The sequence below is a fragment of the Theropithecus gelada genome, chromosome 19 (genome assembly GCF_003255815.1).
Source record: "Theropithecus gelada isolate Dixy chromosome 19, Tgel_1.0, whole genome shotgun sequence".
Classification (NCBI taxonomy): domain Eukaryota; kingdom Metazoa; phylum Chordata; class Mammalia; order Primates; family Cercopithecidae; genus Theropithecus; species Theropithecus gelada.
The window spans coordinates 36,805,692-36,825,227 of NC_037687.1; positions in this window are offsets into that span (position 1 = coordinate 36,805,692).

A 19,536-nucleotide genomic window follows, 5' to 3' on the forward strand; every position below is an offset into this window, starting at 1 on the left:
ACAAAATTCAGTAGGGTTTAATGCTAAAAATTCTCAATAAATTCTGTATTGATGGAACGTATCTCAAAATAATAACAGCTATTTATGACAAACCCACAGCCAATATCATACTGAATGGACAAAACCTGGAAGCATTCCCTTTGAAAACTGGCACAAAACAAGGATGCCCTCTCTCACCACTACTATTCAACATAGTGTTGGAAGTTCTGGCTAAAGCAATCAGGGGAGAGAAAGAAATAAAGGGTATTCAGTTAGGAAAAGAAGAAGTCAAATTGTCCCTGTTTGCAGATGACATGATTGTATATTTAGAAAATCCTATCATCTCAGCCCAAAATCTCCTTAAGCTGATAAGCAACTTCAGCAAATTCTCAGGATACAAAACTAACGTGCAAAAATCACAAACATTCTTATACACCAGTAACAGACAAACAGAGAGCCAAATCATGAATGAAATTCCATTCACAATTGCTTCAAAGAGAATAAATACCTAGGAATCCAACTTACAAGGGATGCAAAGGACCTCTTCAAGGAGAACTATAAACCACTGCTCAGTGAAATAAAAGAGGACACAAACAAATGGAAGAACATACCATCCTCATGGATAGGAAGAATCAATATCATGAAAATGGCCATACTGCCCAAAGTCATTTATAGATTCAATGCCATCCCCATCAAGCTACCAATGACTTTCTTCACGGAATTGGAAAAAACTGCTTTAAAGTTCATATGGAACCAAGAAAGAGCCCGCATTGCCAAGACAATCCTAAAGCAAAAGAACAAAGCTGTAGGCATCACGCTACCTGTCTTCAAACTATAGTACAAGGCTACAGTAACCAAAACAGCATAGCACTGGTACCAAAACAGAGATATAGACCAATGGAATAGAACAGAGCCCTCAGAAATAATACCACATATCTACAACCATCAGAACTTTGACAAACCTGACAAAAACAGGAAATGGGGAAAGGATTCCCTATTTAATGAATTATGCTGGGGAAATTGGCTAGCCGTAAGTAGAAAGCTGAAACTGGATCCTTTCCTTACTCCTTATACAAAAATTAATTCAAGATGTATTAGAGACTTAAATGTTGAACCCAAAACCATAAAAACCCTAGAAGAAAACCTAGGTAATACTAATCAGGACATACACATGGACAAGGACTTCATGTCTAAAACACCAAAAGCAATGGCAACAAAAGCCAAAATTGACAAATGAGATCTAATTAAACTAAAGAGCTTCTGCACAGCAAAAGAAACTACCATCAGAGTGAACAGGTAACCTACAGAATGGGAAAAAAATTTTGCAATCTACTCATCTGACAAAGGGCTAATATCCAGAACCTATAAAGAACTCAATCAAAATTACAAGAATAAAAGAAACAACCCCATCAAAAAGTGGGCAAAGGATATGAACAGACATTTCTCAAAAGAAGACATTCATACAGCCAACAGACACATGAAAAAATGCTCATCATCACTCGCCGTTAGAGAAATGCAAATCAAAACCACAATGAGACACCTTCTTACACCAGTTAGAACGGTGATCATGAAAAAGTCAGGAAACAACAGGTGCTGGAGAGGATGTGGAGAAATAGGAATATTTTTACACTGTTGGTGGGACTCTAAACTAGTTCAACCACTGTGGAAAACAGTGTGGCGATTCCTCAAGGATCTAGAACTAGAATAACCATTTGATCCAGAGATCCTATTACTGGGGGTATACCCAAAATATTATAAGTCATGCTGTTATAAAGACACATGCACACATATATTTATTGCAGCAATATTCATAATAGCAAAGACTTGGAATCAACCCAAATGTCCATCAGTGACAGACTGGATTAAGAAAGTGTGGCACATATACACCATGGAATACTATGCAGCCATAAAAAAGGATGAGATCGTGTCCTTTGTAGGGACATGGATGCAGCTGGAAACCATCATTCTCAGCAAACTATCGCAAGAAAAGAAAACCAAATACCTCATGTTCTCACTTATAGGTGGGAATTGAACAACGGGTTTTGGACACAGGAAGTGGATTATCACACACAGGGTCCTATTGTGGGGAGGGGGTGGGGGGAAGGATAGCATTAGGAGATATACCTAATGTAAATGAGAGTTAATGGGTGCAGCACACCAACATGGAACATGTATACATATGTAACAAACCTGCATGTTGTGCACATGTACACTAGAACTTGTAGTATAATAAAAAAAAAGGGGGGGGGGATGAGTTCATGTCCTTTGTAGGGATATGGATGCAGCTGGAAACCATCATTCTCAGCAAACTATCACAAGAACAGGAAACCACACACCGCATGTTCTCATTCATAGGTGGGAATTGAACAATGAGAACACTTGGACACAGGACAGGGAACATCACACACCGGGGTCTGTTGTGGGATGGGGGGAGGGAGGGGATAGCATTAGAAGATATACCTAAAGTAAATGATGAGTTAACGGGTGCAGCACACCAACATGGCACATGTATACATATGTAACAAACCTGCACGTTGTGCACATGTACCCTAGAACATAAAGTATGAAAAAAATTTTATAAAGACAAAGGAAATTAAAAAGAAAAGAAGAGAAATAATGGAAGCCTAAAGCTATGGTTATTGAGACTAATGCTAATTCTTTAAGTTTTGATCATATTCTCACCTAAGTGAGAGTACAGACACTTCAAAATAGAGCCACACACGCTGGATGTTATATACTCCCACTGAAATTTTAAGGAAGCAGATAGCTCTCAAAGCAGATCATATTTTCCTGTAAATAGAAGATTCCAGTCTACATGAGTGAGCATAATAAGGAAGTCCCCTCTGCTTTAACATTTACCAAAATAAGTGACCTGAAGTACTCTGATGTTAACCAATCAATTTATTTCTATGGCATTGTTTACTGATTCACATTTGACAAAACCCACTGTTTTGTTATTGTATTGCACAAGGGGAGTTATCACTGTATCTGTAGAGGGAGAGCTGCCCCAAATCATAAATCACAAATTAAACCCAATTACATCTATAACTAAATTAATTGAAATTTTGTCTTGTCACACATGTTCACAGAAAGCAATGGCCAGTGGAGTCTCTCAGGCTGCATCATTCTCGCTCTGACCCTCCTGTCTTTCTCTTTCACTTACAAGGACCTTTATGATGACACTGGGAGACACCCCAATAATCCAGAATAAACTACCCATCTCAAGATACTCAACTGCATCACCGTTGAACAGTGTTTTTTCCAAGAAAAGTAAATGCATGTGTTCCAAGGGTTAGGATGGGAATTTTTTTTTTTTTTTTGAGACAGAGTTTTACTCATGTGTCCCCAGCTAGAATGCAGTGGGGTGATCTCAGCTCACTGCAACCTCTACCTCCCAGGTTCAAATGATTCTCCTGCCTGAGCCTAACAAGTAGCTGTGATTACAGGTGCCCACCACCACGTCCAGCTAATTTTTGTGGTTTTAGTAGAAACAGTGTTTCACCATATTGGCCAGGCTGGTCTCGAACTCCTGACCTCGTGATTTGCCCATCTTGACCTCCCAAAGTGCTAGGATTACAGGCATGAGCCACCGCACCCAGCCCAGATGTGGACATTTTTAAGAGGCTATTATTCTGCCTCATACAGGTCACTTTCATAAACATTACCCACAACAAAAATATGTTTTGCCTTCCTTCCATGTCTCACTTTTCTGTCTACACAAACCACAGTGAAACATACTAGCTCTGCTATGAAGTGGCTGGATGACCCTAGGTCCCTCATTTGATCTCCCTCAGCCTCTTTCCTTATCTGCAGTTTAAGGCTGACTCTTACTACATCAGAAAATGGCAGTGGAAGAGTAAATTAACATGTGTAACACATTAGTCACAGGGCCTGGTACCTGATAAGCCCTCGGTGAACATTCCTTTCAGTCCTTGCCTTTCACCATCCCATTTCTCTTGCCATCACTCATCTTTTCGTTCAACTCCTTTCTCTTCAATAACTTTCTCAGTCTATCCTGCCAATTGAAGAAGCCACAGTACCCATTCTCTCATGATTCTGATGTTGTGTTCTTGTGACAGAGTCCGTTATCCACTCAAGGCAATGGTATTATGTATATGAAGAGGTCTGTTTGCAACAAGAAATCCTTTTTATGTTCACACAAAATTTATACATGATTTGTTTTAACTTACACATACCAGTCTCAGTTCTACCCTGTTATTTCATACATGCACTTCATTATTTTATTCTTCAGTCTTTCTCGTTACACCTTAAAAATTAGGATAGTACAAAAACAAAAGTAATGGTCTGGGCCAGAATAGGGTATTCCTTTAGCAAGATGAAAGCTTTCCTTCTCAAGGTGAATGATATCTGCAAGTCAGCCCTGATGCCCATTTCTGGGTTTGGCTTACATCAAAGCCATTCCACTCTAGGACACACTCTTAGATTCCCAGGAGATAATGATTGTCACAGAAGCCACACTCACTCTGAGAATTCCTACTGTTAGGTAAACGAATGTTTACAGAATGTTGTGCATGAGTTACCTCTCCTAAATTCTTCTACTCCTGGAAGTTAAGCTTCCCCACTAACCAGCTTCATCTCCAGCTGGCCTGAATGGACCCTGACTGGAAAGTACCTCCACACTCTGGATGGCCAGGGTGGCACTTTTGCCTATTCCCATAATTATAATAGCTCACACACTGATGCAGCACTCACTATGCACCAGACACTATCCTAAGAGCTTTTCATGTAGCTACAGTCCTAACAAAAATATCCTAAGTGCCACCAACCCATTTTTAGAGATTTAAAAAAAAAAAAAAACAACTGTGGAAAAGAAGTATGTGCCCATTGTCACCTAACTCCATAATTTAACCTCATCCTCCACTTCATCTGCTAAGATGACACACTAAAATTAACAAGGTCTGCTGAATGACATCCACCTTCAAAAATGATTTTTGTCCCATTTGCTTTCAGGATTTGACAGCCAGCATTTTGTTTTCTGTCTCATCCTTCACTTATGCACCTGTTCCCTAACACTATACTCACAACTGCACAGTCCTGCATAAAAGCTAGCTTTTAGAAATCTCAATCTGTTTTGGAAAAAAGAAAGGCCAGGTTCCAAGTCACACAAAAAGTCATTTTTTATTCTATTGTCAACTATTTGCATGGCCATTCTCTGGCCATAAACAAGTGCACTAGAAACAGAAAGTGCAATGAGAAGAAAGTAGGAGGAAGGTGAGTTTCTAGATAGACACACAGGGAAAAGATGCCAAATCCAGAAAAAATCACAAAATTCACCCAGGGAGTGTGGCTTTGAGCAATGACAGCCTCACCTGTCACGTTCCATGGTGTTGGCCTCTTACTTCCTTCTCAACCTGCCCTTCCTGGTCTTGCTTTCTTAGACCAATACAAACAACCTGGGAGCTGGGGCCAGATCAGAGCACACAGCACTGAGTGGTAGGGTTGGCAAAGGCAGAAAAGGAAGAAGAGTGTTTGACTCATGAAGAACTCACTCACCTAGGCAGGTAATAGATTACTGAAGGGCTTTGCAGGACTCATGGTTGTTATCCAGAATGACTGACTGAGGCAAGGGTCTTGAACAATTGAGTTTCATTGAGCCATAGCTTGAAGGTGCACCCTGGGAAAACATGACTTGCAAAAAACCTCGGTGGCTTGTGTTCTCTCTGAAGAGGTTTCAGGAAGCTTAGTATTTCTACATTTGATTAAAGGAGAGAAGACACATAGGAAAAGATGGAGTGGGCAGAAAAACAATTGCTCTAATCTTCTTTTCCTTCTGTGCCTCAAAATATAATAAAGTTATAATCAGCATGTCTTTCTTTCACAATGAAATATACATCTTGAAAGGTTTTGAAGTCAAGAAAAAACAATTTTTTCAGGCAATCATCCAGAGATGCCTCAGATCTTTGGCTTTCCTGTTTACTCCGTTCTTTATCTTTTGTTTTGTTTTTTTAAAGAGACAGAATCTTGCTCTGTCACCTAGACTAGAGTGTACTCACTGCAGCCTTGAACTCCTGGGCTGAAGCGGTCCTCCCACGTTAGCCTCCCAAGTATCTGAGACTATAAGCATGCACCACTGAACCTGAGTAACTTGATTTATTTTGTTTTGTAAAGACGTGGTCTCTCTTTGTTGCTTAGGGTGGTCTTAAACTCCTGGTTTCAAGTGATCCTCCTGCCTTGGACTCTCAAAGTGCTGAGATGACAGGCCTGTGACAGCACACCTGCCATCCCAATTCTTCAAAAGCTCTCAGAGAAAGCATTGTAGAAGACCTTTGTGGCTGTATGTTAAATCTGATCCTACATGACTAGGAAAGCTCATTCTTAAGAAGTCACATACCATGGTAAAGGGGATGAAGTCAAATCAGAAAGGGCAAAGGGAAGTCACAGCTAAAAGGTGACAGTATAATCCTGGAACCTTATTAAAGTCACACAACTGCGCTTCAATTATAGCAATTTGTTCAGCACACATGGCTCTAACCCTTTCAGTTGTATGTTGGCTCAACTGTAATGTCTGGAGCAGTCTATAGACTAGGTTTTCTAGAGTTTCTGAATCATCTACCAATTGTAATTACAATGTGACACAATTCTCTGAATTGAAGTCTGAACCCAGTGTTCATGTGTACCTTTTGTGTAGTCTACACATCAGCAGGCATAAAGGTTGTTTATATATGTTGCTATGATTTCTCCAGAATTTTATATAAGTCGTCTAGCTTCAACTTGCAAGTTTTAATCTATCCATCTGACAAAAGGCTAATATCCAGAATCTACAAGAAACTTAAACACATTTACAAGAAAAAAAAAGAAAAACCCCATCAAAAAGTGGGCGAAGCACATGAACAGACACTTTTCAAAATAAGACATTTATGTGATCAACAAATATGTGATAAAAAACTCATCATCACTGGTGATTAGAAACATGCAAATCAAAATCACAATGAGATACCATCTCATGCTAGTTAGAATGGTGATCATTAAAAGGTGAGGAAACAACAGATGCTGGAGAGAATGTGGAGAAATAGAAACGCTTTTACACTGTGGGTGGGAATGTAAATTAGTTCAGCCATTGTGGAATCACAGTGTGGTGATTCCTCAAGGATCTAGAACAAGAAATACCATTTGACCCAGTAATCCCATTACTGGGTATATACCCGAAGGGTTATAGATCATTCTATTATAAAGACACATACACACATATGTATATTGCAGCACTATTCACAATAGCAAAGACTTGGAACCAACCCAAATGCCTATCAATGATAGATGAATAAAGAAAATGTGGTACATATACACCATGGAATTTGATGCAGCCATAATAAAGGATGAGTTCATGTCCTTTGCAGGGACATGGATGAAGCTGGAAACCATCATTCTCAGCAAACTAACACAGGAACAGAAAACCAAACACCACATTTTCTCACTTATAAGTGGTAGTTGAACAATGAGAACACGTGGATACAGGGAGGGGAACATCATACACTGGGACCTGTTGAGGGGTGGGAGGCTAGGGGAGGGATAACATTAGGAGAAATACCTAATGTAGATGATGGGCTAATGGGTGCAGCAAAACACCATGGCATGTGTATACCTATGTAACAAAACTGCAGGTTCTGCACATGTATCCCAGAACTTAAAAGTGCAATTTTAAAAAATGATACAAATTTTTAAAGCACAGTTTTAAGGTATAATATACCAAAATGGAAGAAAAAGGGAAGAAAATTCTGAAACCATTAGTTTTGAAACTTGTACCCAGGAAAAAATTTAGGATTCAGTTCAAATTGTAGGTAAATAACAAAATTCAAAAAAAAAAAAAAAAAAAAAGAGCACGTCTAAAATTCCATAATTGTTGTTCTGTTGTTTTCTTCTAAAAAATAAGATTGTTTTTCAACTCCTGTTTCCCATTTTTATGAAACAGAAATCATATGGGACCAATGTATTTCCAAAATAAGTTTTAGTCTTATACCTAGATTGTTTACATAAAGTGCAGCAAAAATGTAGATTCAAGGTCTCTAATAATACATATATGTTATATATATTTATATATATAAATATAAGAATTTATACATATATTCTATCCTGTAGAATGGCATTAAAGTATATTAGCAAATCTGTACAAGTTTTCAGCAGCCTCAATTCTTGTTTCTTCAGAAGAAAGGATTCAACTAAGGGTCTAAGGCAGAAGAAGAGACTGAGGCAAGTTTTACAGCAAGAGTGAAAGTTTATTTAAAAGCTTTAGAGCAGAAATTAGAGAAAGTAAAGTACACTGAAAACAGGGTCAAACAGGCGATGAGATTTCACACATGTGGTTTGACCTTGGACTTAGGCTTTTGTATGTTGGAATAATTCTGGAGTCTGCATCTCTTCTCCCCTGATTTTTCCCTTAAAGTGGGCTGTCTGCATGTGCAGTGGTCCACCAGCACTTAAGAAGGGAGCCTGTCTAGTGTGTTTCTTGGAGTACAGTTGGAAAACAGAGACCAAAATAAAAGCTATGTATGTCAATAAAATTGGTCTCCTTATAAAATCCTGTTATAAATTTCTATCATTTTTGTGTTACCTTGGCATCTATTTTGAATCTTCTTTGAACACACCCAAATTCCTTCTCTCTCACTCTCTCTCTGCTTTGAGACGTAAATTTACTACCTATTTTCTCTAAAATTCAGCAAGGGCTTCCTAAGATAAATGTTAACTTTTTCTATTTACAAAAGCAGAATTTAAATACAACTTTTGTTTTAATAGTGAGTTTTATGGGTTCCATGCATAAAGTTTTAAAATAAAAAATCTAAAGTGTTTCTGTCTCCCTCTATCTTTATGTGCACATGTATATGTTCTATGTGGTATCACACATATGTATATGTATGTTCCTATAGATATATATTTTGTTTATACATGATATCAAATTAATATAAAAATAAATGAGTACTCATCAATTAAGTAAATAATCCCAAATGCTTTTCAACACATGTGATATTAGTAATCTTCAATAATGGAAGAACACCTCAAATGAGCATGCATACCTATCTGCAGCCTCCTTAAAAGAAATTATCGGCCAAGAATTTTATATCCAGCAAAACTAAAGTTCATAAGTAAAGGAAAGATAACAGTCTTTTTTAGACAAATAAATGCTGAGAGAATTTGCCAGTACTAAGCCAGCACTACAATAACTGTTAAAAGGAGCTCCAAATCTGGAAACAAATCCTGGAAACATATCAACACAGAACCTCTTTAAGCATGAATCTCACAGGACCTATAAAACAAGAATACAATAAATAACTGAATAAAACCAAGGTATTTAGGCAACAAATAGCAGGATGAATGGAACAGTACCTCACATCTCAATACTAACATTGAATGTAAGTGGTCTAAATGCTCCACTTAAAAGATACAGAATTGCAGAATTGATAATAATGCACCAAGCAAGTATCTGCTGTCCTCAAGAGACTCCCCTAACCATAAAGGGTCATATAAACTCAAGGTAAAAGGGTAGGAAAAGATACACCGTGCAAATGATCATGAAAGTGAGCAGGAGTAACTATTCTTATATCAGAAAAAACTAACTTTAAAGCAACAAGAGTTAAAAAAGACAAAGAAGAACATTATATAATAATAAAAGGACTTGTCCAACAGAAAAATATCACAGTCCTAAATACATATGCATCTAACACTGGAGCTCCCAAATTTATATAACTACTACAACCAGACCTAAGAAATGAGATAGACAGTAACACAATAATAGTGAGGGACTTCAGTACTCCACTGACAACACTAGACAGGTCATCAAGACAGAAAGCCAAAAAAGAAACAGTGGATTTAAACTATGCCCTAGAGCAAAGAGACTTAAGAAATATTTACAGAATATTCTACCCAACAACCCAGAATGTGCATTCTATTGATCAGCACATGGATCTTTCCTCAAGATAGGCCATATGATAGGCTACAACACAAGTCTCAATAAATTTAAGAAAATTGAAATAATATGAAGTACTCTCTCAGACAACAGTACAATTAAACTGGAAATCAACTCCAAAAGGAACCTTCAAAACCATGCAAACACATGGAAATTAAATAACTTCCTCCTGAATGATCACTGAGTCAAATATGAAATCAAGATGGAAATTTAAAAATTCTTTGAACTGAACAATAGTGACGCATCCTATCAAAACATCTGGAATTCTGCCAAGAGTACCTGAAAAGTTCAGAGCCTTAAATGCCTACATCAAAAAGATGAAAGAGTACAAATAGACAATCTAAGGTTACATTTCTAGAATATCAAGAAACAAGAACACACCAAACCCAAACCCAACAGAAGAAAGAAAATAACCAAGATCAGAGCAGAACTAAATGAAGTTGAAACAAAATAATACAAAATATAAATAAAATGTAAAGTTGGCTTTTTGGAAAAACAAATATAATTGGTGACCATTGGCAAGATTAACCAAGAAACGAAGAGAGAAAAGCCAAATAAGCTGAATTAGAAATGAAATGGGAGCTATTACCATCAACGCCACAGAAATACAAAAGATCATTCAAAGGTACTACGAACACATTTATGTGCATAAGCTAGAAAACCTAGAGGGGATGAATAAATTCCTGGAAATATAAAACCCTCCTAGATTAAATCAGAAAGAATTCAAAACCCTGAACAGAACAACAAAAAGCAGCAAGATGGAAAAGATAAATTAAAAATTAACAACAAAGCAAATCCCAGAACCAGACAGATTCACAGCTGAATTCTACTAGACATTCAAAGAAGAGTTAGTAGCAATTCATTTGACACTATTCCACATGCTAGGGAAAGATGGAATTCTCCCTAAATCATTCTATGAAGCCAGTATCACCCTAATACCAAAACCAGAAAAGGAGATAACAAACATAACTGTAGACCAAAATCCCTGATGCACACAGATGCAGAAATTCTTAACAAAATACTAGCTAACTGAATCCAACAGCACATCAAAAACATAATCCACCATGATCAAGTAGGTTTCATATTAGGGATGCAGCAATGGTTCTACATACACAAGTCAATAAATGTGTTATACCACATGAACAGAATTTAAAAATCACACAATCCTCTCAATAGACACTGAAAAGGTACTTGACAACATCCAGCGTTGTTTTTTGATTAAAACTCTCAGCAAAATTGGCACACAAACCCACAGCCAACATAATATTGAATGAGAAAAACTTGAAAGGATTCACTCTGCAGGGGAACAAGACAAGGATGGCTGCTCACTCTCACAACTTGTATTCAACAGAGTACTGAAAGTCCTAGCCAAATCACTCAAACAAGGGAAATAAATAAAGGGCATCCAAATTGACAAAGAGGAAGTAAAACTGTCGCTATTTGCTGATGATATAATCGTATACCTAGAAGACCCTAAAGACTCCTCCAGAAAGCTGCTAGAACAGGTAAATGAATTCAGCAAAGTTTTTCAGTATATAAAATTAATGTGCACAAATCAGTAGCTCTGCTACACACCAACAGTGACCAAGGAGAGAATCAAATCAAGAACAGAACCCCTTTTACGACAGCAGTTATATATCGTGGGTTAAAAATATTTTTATTTTCTTCAACTAACAGGTGTTTCTAGAGGTGGAATTGGATGTTCTGCAGTTACAGAACTTTAGCCAATTTCAAGACCTGCTTCACCATAATGTAGAGCTCCTGTTAGATTTGGATTTGACCAAGTGAAAGGGTTTTGGATATTAGACAGGGTGAAGAGTTGGTCTAATCCAAAGGAAGAATGATAAAAACCAAAACCACAAATAGCGATTGCACTATTTACATACTGTTGAACACTCTAAGCATAAGCAGAGGTTAGAATGAAGTAGTAACAAGCTTTATCCTGCAGCTACCAAATTCTAAAACAAAACCCCAAACCAGCTCCTTAGTTGAGCAGGGACCAAGCTGTAGTCTGCTCTCCATTGTCACAGGAGCAGGAAACTCATGTTCCTTTTAGGAAGTGAGCAAGACTCCATGAGAAGAGGAGTTCCATGAAAAAAACAAAACTCAGATCTCAAACCAAAGAAAAAATCTGAGAAAGCAGGAACCTCAAGAGCAAGTAGGATCCAATTCTCAGAAAGTCACACGATTGGTCAGAACTGAAGCTCTATAATTGGTACTGAGCATGAACAAAAAAAGAAGAACTGCAGGTCAAAGATTCTAAACTCCATTAAGAGGACCCCTTCATGGCTGGCAAAATGTTAACCAAATTGAGTGCCTGATTCAAGTTTCTGAATCAATTGAGGTTTATTGGACCACAGCTTGAGAGCAAACTCTGGAAAAATACAAGTTTTAGAAACCTCTGTTGCTTGTTATGTCTTTGAGGAGGTTTTCAGGAGGTCTGACATTTATACACCATCTTAAGGTAGGGAAGGCAGGTAGGAAGAGACAAGTAGGGGGAAGAATATTGGGTCTCATCTTATTCTATATAGAGAAAATAAAACATTATCAGTGTAAAGTCTAACAGACTTTAGTTTTAGGAGCTAGACTTAGATTGCACACTTAAAGTTACAATTGATGTGATCTTGTTTTATGAGAGAAAATATAGCTTAAGATGAAGATGAAAATGAAGAGGAAAAACCTTGCTATACACTGGGGACCTTTATGTTTGCACCTCATATAATGCTCACAATGACCCTTTAATCAGTTACTATTATCCCTCTATCCCAAAACATTGATAAACTTGTCCCTTATCTCAGAGCCCATTAAAGATAGAACCAGGACGCAGACTCACATTTCTGAATCTAAAACTCATGCTTCCAGCAAAAGAAACTCTCAACCGAGGGAACAGACAGCCTAAGAAATGAGAGAAAATATTTAGAAACTATGCATTGGACAAAGGTATGATATCCACCATGCAAAACTTAAATAAATTTACAAGAAAATAAACCATTAAAAAGTGGGCAAAGGACATGGAGAGACACGTTTCAAAAGATGTTATATATGTGGCCTACAGCACATGAAAAAGCCCAATATCACTTATCATTAGAGAAATATAAATCGCAACCACAACAAGACACCATCTCACACCAGTCAGAATGGCTATTATCAAAAAATAAAAAGATAACATGCTGGCACAGTTGCAGAGAAAAGGGAATGTTTATGCACTGTTGGTGGCAGTATCAATTAGTTCAACCATTGTGGAAAGCAGTGTGACAATTCCTCAAAGAGCTAAAAACAGAACTACCATTTGACCCAGCAATCTCATTACAGGTTATATACCCAGAGGAATACAAATCATTCTACCATAAAGACATATGCACACAAATTTTCATTGCAGCATTATTTGCTACCGAAAAGACATGGAATCAACCTAAATGCCACTCAATGGAACCTGGATGTTTAAAAATGTGGTACATATACACAATAGAATACTATGCATCCATGAAAAAAAAGAATGAGATCTTGTCTATTGCAGGAGCATAAATGGAACTAGAGAATAATATACTTAGCAAACTAATGCAGGAACCAGAATATGAAATATTGCATGTATAAGTGGGCACTAAATAGAGAGAATACATAGACACAACGGGAGCAGCACACACCAGGACCTACTTGAGGGTGGAGGGTTGGAGGCAAAGGAAGAGAAGAAAAAATAATTATTGAGTAAGTCAATAATTATTGACATACTACCTAATTGATGATATAATCTGTACATCAAACCCCCGTGACATGGGTTTACCTACACATCAGACCGACACATGTACCCCTGAAATTAAAGAAGCATTTTTTAAAAAAACACGATGAAATTCAAACATCAACAATTTTATCTCTAATCCTTCTCCAATCAAAATTTTAAGATTTTTTTTAAAAAGAAAATTTTTAATGAGCAGAATATATTAGCTTCTTTTTTCTAAATAATAATAAAATAAAATTCTTATTTCACTCTACATTATTATACCTACCAGAATTCAAAGAAAGGAAAGTTGGCTGCCTCTAACAGAAATAACCATACAGATATCAATGAAGAGACAGGGTCTGAAATCGCCTTATGACAAAAAACAATTAAGGAGGTTGAGTGTCTGAGTTGGACTGGCAGACCCTGAAACAGGGACAGATGAACAAATATACTCAGACACAAATATCCAACGAAAGAATGGGCTGGGCTGCAGAGTCACTCACCCATACCAAGAAAGTTCCGGAAAAGAGGTAGCAGCAGTGGCCCCAATCAGCCAGCTAATTTCGCATTTATTTAGTACAGATTAAATTACAAACGTCTTGAGTAAACACCACTAGAGGGTCATTGACATTACCGACCTCCTGCAGATAATCAAAAGTTGTTCTTAAGACCACCTGAGTAAACTCCTCTACAATCCTATGTATCTACACCTTTAAAGAGAATTCAGCTGCCTTCAGCCAAATCTTTTACTGAAGCTATGCAACCTCCCCGGCCTTCCAAGGTTTGTGACTGTTTCCTATAACTATTTTTATAATTTTTCCTGTAAAATCATCTCCACCACCCTGACTGAACTCCCACATCTCCACCTTTTCTGTTTCTTGTATCTGTCTCAAACAACAATAACAAAAATATTTTTTGCACTTGTTCCCAAAGCTCTATGTCTAGCTTACCTTCTTTCAGGAACCATGGGTTAAGTGATACAATTTGCATTAGGTCCCTTAGTTGATCCTGCAAAACCCAGGCTCCAGTGGCTTTAAGCAGTTGTTTGAATACTTTTAGATACTGCTCCTGTTGTGTGATAACTGTTGTCCCGTGATAAAACCCTACCCTGAACAATTCCCTCAAAATAGGAGATCCCAAGTGGGCGCTGATGACCTACTGACTTACTGACTTACTGACTTATCGAGTTACTGGCTTACCAACCGCACAGTCTTCTCCTTAGTTTTCATATGTTCTGTCACAATTATTTGCAGCTATACCTCAGACCTGGGCACCAATATTCCAGGTCCTCACACGGGGCACCAACTGTCTGGGTCCAACTGGCAGACCCTGATGCAGCAATAGATGAACAAATACACTCAGACACAAATAGCCAGTGAAAGAGCAGGCTAGATGGTGGAGTTCACGGATACCTAGAAGGGTCCCGAAAAGAGTTAACAGCAAAGGCACTTATCAGCCAGTGAAGTTCGCATTATTTAGTATAGATTAAATGACAAAGGTCTTGAGTAAACACCACTAGAAGGTAATTGACATTGCCGACCTCCCCAAGAGTAGTCCCCCCAGCATAAGATTAAATGTTGGCTTTAGGACCTCCTGAGTAAACAAGCTCTTTACATAAACTCCTCTACATTCCTGTGTATCTATGCCCTAAGCTTTTAAGATAATTCAGCTGCCTTCAGCTACCCCTTTTACTGAAGCTATGCAAACCCCCAGACTTCCAAGAAGGTTTGTGACTATTTCCTATAACTATCTTTACAATTTTTCTTCTACAATATTGCCCACCACCTTGACTGAAGTCCCACTGTTGAGAAGACAGGGAAGGGCATCAGACAAGCAAGAAAAAATTAGAACACGTTTGGCCATAAGAAAGTAAAATGTTGGTCAGGTCTTTCAACACAGATCAAAAAAAAAGGGAGATTAGGGCCATGCTATGAGGACACTGAATGGCAGCCTACGTAATGGGAACTTCATCCTACAGATAAGAGAAGTCACTGGAAAGTTTTGATAAGGTCACAAACATGACAAACAGCATTTCCAGGAAGATTACTCTGACAAACATTAGGCAAGATAAGCTGGGAAATGATCTTCAACTTTGGCAACTTAATAGAAATATCTAAAAGATCTATATTTCTTTTCTTTTCTTTTCATGTTTAATTTTGAAATAATTTCAGACTTTCTAAAATGTTCCAAAAATAGGCAAAGTCCTCATATGCTTTTCATTCAGCTTCCCCAAATATTAACATTGTAGATATGCACCTAATAATCAAAATCAATAAATGATTATTAACACGTAAAATGAATGCCTGTAGAGACCTTATCCAAATATCCTCTATGTTCTGACTAATGTCCTTTTTCTGGACCAGGATCCAATCTCGTATTACATATTGCTCTTCACTGTACTGTTTTCTCAGTCTCCTTTGATCTGGGGAAGTTAGGACATACGTTAAAGTGCTTCACATTTTTGAAGAGTATTGGTTACTTATTCTGTAGCATGACTCTCAGTTTGGACTTTTCTAATATTTTCTCACAATTAAACTCAGGTTATACAGTTTGTAGAAGAATACCACAGGGATGATGCTGCACCTTCTCCATCAATTATATTAGAATGCCATAATGTGTCGTTATCTCTGATTACTGGGGATCTTAACTTTGATCACTGCGTTAAAGTTCCTCCACTGCAAAATGACTCTTTTCCTTGAAAGCATTTTTAAACAACCAATTCCTGGGCTACATCACACATCAGCCAAATCAGATACGCTTGAGGGATGGTACAGGCATTGGGAGGCTTTAAGTGCCCTACCAGTGACTTAATCAATATCTGGAAATGCAAACATATGGCTTAGACAGTGAAGATTAGAATCTTGAAAATTGGCTAGGAGACCATTCCTAAGGCTTCTCATTAAAGAAAAAAAAATCTAATTCTAAACAAAAGCAAATACATCTGGATTTTGGCATGCACATATGGTAGAGAAATTGAGGAAAAATAGAAATTACCTGATGGGGAAAGAGATGAGTGCGTAGACTGCAGTCCAATTTGAAAAAAAAAAAAATGCAGAATCAGGTGTCATGACACTTGCTTGTAATTCCAGGACTTTGGGAGTGAAAGTGGGCAGATCACTTGAGCCCAGAAGTTTGAGAAAAGCCTGGGATTTCTCCAGCCTGGGTGAAACCCCATCTCTACAGAAACAATCACAAAAAAATTAGCTAGGCATGGTGGCACGTGCCTGTGATTCCAGCTACTCAACAGGCTGAGGCAGGAGAATCGCTTGAACTCACAAGGTTGGGGTTGCACTCAATTATGATCTCATCACTGCACTTCAGCCTGTGTATGAGAGTAAGACATTCTCTCTATGAATTTAAAAAAAAAGAAACAGTAAAAATAATGTTCTAAGGTCAGATCTAGTACAAAAACTGCATCTTATTCTGTGATGTTTAGATGCTATAATTAAAATAGAACAACGAGGTGTTTCCATATGAATAACTGAACGATTCTATACTTTTAATGCAGCTGCATGATATTCTACTGTGTAGATACAAGGTAATCTGTTTAGCAAGCATCGTGCTGGTGAAAGTCTAGGTTTTTCCCAATATTTTGCTGTTAAACAAATAATAGAGTGAATAACCCTGATTAGGTGTCATTTTTCATGACTGGTAATGTGATAAATTTTTCCCAGTAAAGTTTGGGAGGAAAAATATGTAATTTTTAAACTTTGACATGCATTAAGAAATTTTACTCTACAAGGTTTGTACATATTTTTATGCTCCAAGAAAAGTAGGGGAGGGTAGTATCACCGCAGTTGCTCTCACACAAATGTCCTGAGTGACAGGAACTTTAGGGACACAGGCACATGGCCATATCCCTGGTGCCCACACAGGGCAGTGGCATCTGGATCCTGAGAAGCTCCAGGAAATGTTAGGATGCTCTCTAGAGGACACCCTGCTAAGGATCAGAAAGAGGTCAAGGACGTCCAGAGATTACAACAGGTCTTAAACTAAGGGAAAGTTCAAGCGGAGGGCACTAAGTTTCAAGGAGCAAGCTGAGGTGAGAAAGTGGTAGAGACTGATGGAAGGAGAAGGTAAAAAGCTCCAGGAACCTAGGGGAAGCACATCAGGGCTCTCCACTCCTCCTCAGCATTGAGCTTTGTAGTGGTCATGCTGATGGGGCTCTGTGAACTCTAGAATGTTCAGCACTATCTGGGGACTCTACCCGCTCAAGGCCAGCAGGACTCCCTCCCCCAGCTCTGACAACCAGCAATGTCTCCAGACTTTGCCAAATGCTTTTCCGAATGAAAAAATTGCCCCTGGTGGAAGCATTAATCTACACTAATATATAAAAGCAAAACACTAAAACTCATCACCTCTTGGTAGCAGAATTACAAGTGTGAGAGGGGTAAAATGGAGGTCTTCAATATCTATTGAAATGACTTTTACTTAATCAGCAATTTGATGTCCCAGAAGGCATGTTTAGAGGTGATGCCACATGGCTGCCTGTACCTCAGAGTAGAAAGGGTATGGGTTATCCAAGGGTCTGTAACCGTAAACTGGAAATGTCTGTAACTGTGAAAGGGAATGACACCCACTGGGTTACATTAAAAAATTGATGTAGGGAATTCTGTAGATATTGGTAGAAAAAAATACACAATGTAAACCCAAACACCATTCTGATTCTCTCACCATCTTAGGGCCATCTTGTCTATCTATGAATGGTAGCATAGGGATTTTTGTATATTTTCAAAATTGTATACTGTTGGATCATTTTTAAAATAGGAATAAATCCCAAACTGGACCAAGTAACTGGACACTGCTGGAGTCTCACTTTTGACCAGGAGAGCTGACAACATCCTGCTCCCCCTGGCCTGGACACTGTCTGGCTCAGGGGCCTAAATGCTCTCCTATTATGGAGAAAGAAGATATTTTGAACATTCTCATCATTCACCCATTCGCCTCTCACATCCATTGACCTCTCAAACCTCTTCTGCACTCCTGGATTTCATTTTCAATTTACTGAGCACCATTTCTGTCCCTCATCCATCCAACATGTGGTGGGTCCAGGTGGTGGATTCTGTCCACGATTTTATAAAAAACAAACAAACAAACAAACAAAAAAACCCAAAAAACAATCAAACAAAAAAAACCCAAAAAATAAACAAAAAAAAAAAAAAAAAAGACTTTCAAAATTCCTTTGCCTGACACCTCCTTAAACTGACCTCCACCTGCAGCACCATGATCATACCGGCAGAATTTGGACACTTTTTCTGGTAGTCAGATGCTTTCCATCTCTCATTAGGAAATGTGACTCTCTCTACGCTGCATAAAGATTTCCCAGTAGAAATGAACAAAGAGATACTGCCTGTGTGTTACCGAAGGATATGGTTTCTATAAGAACATGTGAAAGCTGCAATTATAGAAAAGACCACCTAAAACATATATTATGTAGATGATTCTCACCATTCCTTTGAGAGATACATTGTAAAACATTACATTAATAATTATTCTAGAAGAATAAAGCATGCATACTGTTTTCTTTTTTATTTTTTATTTTTTTATTATTATATTTTAAGTTCTAGGGTACATGTGGATAACGTGCAGGTTTGTTACATATGTATACTTGTGCCATATTGGTGTGCTGCACCCATCAACTCGTCATTTACATCAGGTGTAACTCCCAATGCAATCCCTCCCCCCTCCCCCCTCCCCATGATAGGCCCTGGTGTATGATGTTCCCCTTCCCGAGTCCAAGTGATCTCATTGTTCAGTTCCCACCTATGAGTGAGAACATGCGGTGTTTGGTTTTCTGTTCTTGCCATAGTTTCCTGAGAATGATGGTTTCCAGCTGCATCCATGTCCCTACAAAGGACACGAACTCATCCTTTTTTAAGGCTACCAAGGTGAGCAAGGCCTGCCTCTGATGTGAGGCAAATAA